This window comes from Salvelinus fontinalis, chromosome 2 (assembly GCF_029448725.1).
Source record: "Salvelinus fontinalis isolate EN_2023a chromosome 2, ASM2944872v1, whole genome shotgun sequence".
NCBI classification, from domain to species: Eukaryota; Metazoa; Chordata; class Actinopteri; order Salmoniformes; family Salmonidae; genus Salvelinus; species Salvelinus fontinalis.
In genome coordinates, this window is record NC_074666.1 from 34,625,849 (window position 1) to 34,631,885 (window position 6,037).

Consider the following 6,037-nt stretch of genomic DNA (forward strand, 5'->3'; position numbering starts at 1 on the left):
CCCCGAAGCATTACTGTAATTAATGACATCTCAAAGTGTTAAGAAAATAACAGTTTCACACAATGACCTGTGACTGTGAGATAAATGAGCACACTTGTAATGTGTTTTAGTGTTCAATCAGAAGGCCAATTGGGATCAACCTCTCAATTACAAAAACCCTGGGAAAGTGTTTGTTTGGACATTCTTCACTGTCACAAGGGCTATTAATTATGATTCTATCATGGGTTTAGCCAAACCCTCAAACAATCATCTGGATGAGGAGAGATATTGGATTGGGCTAAACTTCCAATTAAAATACAAGGCAACAGTAAACATGTTGCTCCCCACCTTTCAGAGTTTGCATTTTCAATCTCTTGTTATAGCGCCACTATCTGACCAATCAGTGCAATTTTGTAAACAGCGGATCTCTATGGATAACACATCATTCATCCAAGTTTTGTAAAAATCTGGCCAGTGTTGTCTGAGACTAATGTACGAACGGATGGACAGAGGACAGATGGATGGTGACAGATCCACAATCCTCTCCCTGATTTCATCGTGGGGACAACAAAAATAAATCTCCTTTATTTTCATACAAAGGGTTAAAAAATGTAGGTTGTTAGTCAAAGGAACAGATCTTGGCAGTTGGCACTCTATAAGGCAGAAGTACAACACACTGACCAAGCCTTGTGTTGCTTTGTAGTTTTCATGATTCTGAACAGACAGAAATATCTATGGAGGGCTTGAAGCTTAGCATCTTGGCCCATGCTGAGGCTCCAACCTACACCAGCCGAGCATATGAGCATATGTACCGCTATTGACCTAGCCCGCTTGTGGGAGCAAACTAGAACACTATAGAACTGCATGGGAGGTATGTTTAATAGAACGCAATCATTGTTACATTAGCTTTTTGGAGGCCTTTTATGAGCTAGGTTTTTGTTTGCAATCATCGACTACTGCTAACAAATTGATTGATGGGCATGTTTTAACTGATTAAAGTAGTTATATTCTAGGAATGATGAGAAATACACCGCAGAGTGAATTCCAGATACAATGTGTTGTCTGTAATCCAGCCAAGCCAGTGTCATGGATACATAACCCCTTTTTCATGCTGTGTTACATCAGCCAATGAATAACACAGGTAGTACATACATAGAAAATGTGTAGAAGGGTTGAACAATGGACACTATCTACTTAGGACCTTCAAAGGCTGTCCTGTGAACCTATCTGTCAGTCTTCTAAATGCAGTGCCAGCGTGTGAGGATGGACACAATCTGTCGTGATGAGGAATAGGTGTGGGAGGTAAATGGGGGTTGGAGGAGGAGGAGGGTGGGGGTGAAAGGTTAGAGGTCTGGGGGAAAGAATGGGGAGTCGGAGGAGCACTCTGTGCAGGTGAGTGGAGGTCTCGCTCCACACAGCCCAGCCTGTCGACAGCCTCAAGGACCCTTCAGTCAGTGGCATTCCATAGGCTGGCAGCTGGATGGGAGGGGGAAGGAGGATATGTGTTTGTGTGCGTGCGTGTGTGTGTGTGCGCGCGCGTGCTTGCACTTGTGCATGTGTGCCGACTGTTGTCTGTCGGTGGGGCCACTGCCAACACATAAGTGAGGCTAACCTGATGAGTGAAGAGACACAAGCTGCCCTCCATGTAGCAGGCCAAACTTAAGGGCCAGTGACATGCCAAGGGTTACAAACCCTGGTTCTGACAACTTTGGCTGTCAAAGAGCTTGTGAGACCATCAAAGCCATGCTGTCATAGAGTGCGTGTTTGGGTGTGATGTGAAGGGACGGTGTATGGCTATATGGTGACTCTTGACTTGGAGTGCAATAGTAAACTTCAACCTCTCACAAGACCTCCACTTGACCTCTTGAACACAAAGCTAAAGGCAGTGCCACCTTTGCTAATGGTGACAGCAAGCATTTCCCAACGTAATTAAATACTTGTATAAGTCTATTGTATGCTCAATATAAATGTATGCTAAATGTATGCTCAATATAAAAAACAATAACGTGAACACAATACTGAATTATTATGATAATAGTCTTGTTGAAATTAATTCACTGAAATTTACTACCAGGGGTCTACCATGCCTTTAGAATACGTTCTGAGTTCTGTTTGCATGCTACAATTCCACTGACCTCTTTCTGACCTCTCTAAAACATCTGATTGAACAATGAGGTTGAAATATATCACAGAAGCACAGAAACAAAGAAGGTCTAACTAATACGTTCACTTTGCGAAATAATTCATATAAGCCATGAAAGCATGGCTAATTCTATCCATTTTATAGCGGACCACTAGTAGCTAAAGGAATGCAAATAAACTTGTTGCGCATTCTGTCTTTTTTCTTTCTCTCTCCACATAAAGCCCAGAGAGAAGCAGAGGAGGAGCTGTTGTTGAGCTTTGTTGCTCAGCCTAACACCATCACATACAGCAGTTTTAGAACACCATAGTCCTAGGACGCTAAAAATCATTGTCCTCTAAGAATAACAAAACAACCCGACACTAATTGTCACTGAAGTTTACTTTTCTATGTATTTTCCAAAAGTATCTGTTTAGCCAGGGTGGCTCTGTGGGAGTTGGCCTGTAATCGAGAGGAGAAAGGAGAGTTTAATGGACAGCAGTGAAAATCTTCCGGGGTTAATGTCAGCCGAGACCATATAATGACAATCGCCTTTGTGTGCCCTCTGGTCTAGATACTCGCTGTGAATGAGGGAGACAAAGAATTTGACTAGAGTAGTAAAGGCTTTGAGATGTACTGACCCGTACCTTAAATGGACTTTTGTGAGCCACTCCCCACCCTCCTGCTCTTTGTAAATAGGGCCCAGCAGTATGTGCTGTTAAATGCTGTTTTTGTTGTTTGCTGTGAGCAGGCGCCTGGGCCGGCGCTCCGGGGCAGTTAGGATGTGTCCTGAGGCATGTTGCCTGGGAGATAGTAGAGGCAAGGCATGCACTGCAGCGACTAACTTGTAAGATGGGTGAGATGGGGGATTAGGGGAACTGGTGAAGGGAGGTAATGGAAGGTGGTTGAGTGGAGAAATATGTAGAAATAACGGGTGCTTTCCAGAGAAATAGATTTACAGGTAATTCTATTTCCATGGTGCTTTCCCTCAAAATCAAGTCAGTCAAACATCGTCATGGATACGGTACAAATGCTCTCATAATATTGAAGATCAAGACTCTTGACATAGAGAGCACTCATTATTGAGAATGATTCAGCACTAAAATAAGAATAAAAACAGTTACCATAATAGGAGACACAAAACATGTCATGTGTTTTAGATCAAAGGCAGAAATTCATGTTAATTGATGTCTTCAGATACTTATTCCAATTGATTTCAGCTGTAGCTATTTCTATAATGAAAAAAGATTTTCATTACACAAAGCTAATTAAAACTGACAAGCATATATTGCCTAATTTTACAATACCTCTATATGACAGTGCTACGATTAAACTCGAAAAGGGAATGTAAATCTCCATGAATATAGAACATCAGTGTCCTTTCAAATGCATACAGGATTTTTTTGGGGAGGGATACATGTTAAATACCAAAAACTTGCCAAATAATTTATTTTATTTGTATTTATTTTATGCATTTTAAATACATTACAACAAATATTACTGAATGTATTTATATAGAATGTACACTACATGGCCAAAAGTACAGTACCAGTCAAAGGTTTGGACACACTGTCACATTCCTGACCTGTTTTGTATGTGTTTATTGGTCAGGGCGTGAGTTTTGGGTGGGCAGTCTATGTTTTCTATTTCTATGTTGGGTTTTTGTGTTCGGCCTGGTATGATTCTCAATCAGAGACAGGTGTGTATCGTTTGTCTCTGATTGAGAGTCATATTAAGGCAGCCAGGGTTTCACTGGTGTTTTGTGGGTGTTTGTTCCTGTGTCAGCGTTTGGGCCACACAGGACTGTTGCAGGTTAGTCACGTTTGTTGTTTTGTTAATTTGTAGTGTTTGTTGGTTTGCCATTAAATCATGAATACTTACCAATCCGCATCTTAGTCCGATCCATGCTCCTCCTCGTCTGAGGAGGAGAACGACTACGACAACCTTTACAGAAACACCCACCAAACCAGGACCAAGCGGATTGGAGAAGGACGGCAAGAACAAAAGCAATGGAGAAAAGAGGAATGGACTTGGGAGGAGATCCTAGACGGTAAAGGACCCTGGGCAGAGCCAGTGGAGTGTCGCCGCCCCAAAGCGGAGCTGGAGGCAGCGAAAGCGGAGAGGAGGTTTTATGAGGCTAAAGCAAGGCAGAGCGGCTGGAAGCCCGAGAAGCTCACCCAAAAATTTCTTGGGGGGGGGGGGGGGCTAAAGGGGAGTGTGGCGAAGCCGGGTTGGTTACCTGAGCCAACTCCCCGGGCTTACCGTGGAGTGAGAGGGCGTTGTACTGGTCAGACACCGTGTTATGCGGTAAAGCGCACGGTGTCCCCAGTACGCGTGCTTAGCCCAGTGCGGGCTATTCCACCTTGCCGCACTGGGAGGGCTAGGTTGGGCATCGAGCCGGATGTCATGAAGCCGGCCCAACGTATCTGGCCTCCAGTACGTCTCCTCGGGCCGGCGTACATGGCACCAGCCTTACAGGTGGTGTCCCCGGTTTGCCTGCATAGCCCAGTGCGGGTTATTCCACCTCGCCGCACTGGCAGGGCTACGGGGACCATTCAACCTGGTAAGGTTGGGGAGGCTTGGTGCTCAAGAGCGCGTGTCCTCCTTCACGGTCCGGTATATCCGGCGCCACCTTCCCACCCCAGCTCAGTACCACCAGTGCCTACTCCACGCACCAGGCTTCCAGTGCGTTTCCAGAGCCCTGTTCCTCCTCCACGCACTCTCCCTGTGGTGCATGTCTCCAGCCCAGTGCCTCCAGTTCCGGCACCACGCACCAGGCCTACTGTGCGCCTCAGCAGGTCAGAGTCGGCCGTCTGCCCAACGCCGCCTGCACTGTCTGCCTGCCCAGCGCTGCCCGTCTGTCCCGAGCCGTCCAGCCAGGACCAGCCAGAGCCGTCCAGCCAGGACCAGCCAGAGCCGTCCAGCCAGGACCAGCCAGAGCCGACCAGCCAGAGCCGACCAGCCAGAGCCGACCAGCCAGAGCCGACCAGCCAGAGCCGACCAGCCAGAGCCGACCAGCCAGAGCCGACCAGCCAGAGCCGACCAGCCAGAGCCGACCAGCCAGAGCCGACCAGCCAGAGCCGACCAGCCAGAGCCGACCAGCCAGAGCCGACCAGCCAGAGCCGACCAGCCAGAGCCGTCCAGCCAGGACCAGCCAGAGCCGTCCAGCCAGGACCAGCCAGAGCCGTCCAGCCAGGACCAGCCAGAGCCGTCCAGCCAGGACCAGCCAGAGCCGTCCAGCCAGGACCAGCCAGAGCCGTCCAGCCAGAGCCGTCCAGCCAGGACCAGCCAGAGCCGTCCAGCCGGAGTCCCTCAGCCAGGACCTGCCAGAGTCCCTCAGCCCGGTGCTGCCCCTTATCCCGATGCTGCCCCTTCATTTAGGTGGGTTTAGTTGGAGGGTGGTCATTGGGAGGGGGATACGGAAGCGGGGAGTGACTATGGTGGGGTGGGGACCTCGCCCAGAGCCTGAGCCACCATCGTGGTCAGATGCCCACCCAGACCCTCCCCTAGACTTTGTGCTGGTGCGCCCGGAGTTCGCACCTTAAGGGGGGGGGGTTATGTCACGTTCCTGACCTGTTTTGTATGTGTTTATTGGTCAGGGCGTGAGTTTTGGGTGGGCAGTCTATGATTTCTATGTTGGGTTTTTGTGTTCGGCCTGGTATGATTCTCAATCAGAGACAGGTGTGTATCGTTTGTCTCTGATTGAGAGTCATACTAAGGCAGCCAGGGTTTCACTGGTGTTTTGTGGGTGTTTGTTCCTGTGTCAGCGTTTGGGCCACACAGCACTGTTGCAGGTTAGTCACGTTTGTTGTTTTGTTAATTTGTAGTGTTTGTTGGTTTGCCATTAAATCATGAATACTTACCAATCCGCATCTTAGTCCGATCCATGCTCCTCCTCGTCTGAGGAGGAGAACGACTACGACAACCTTTACACACACA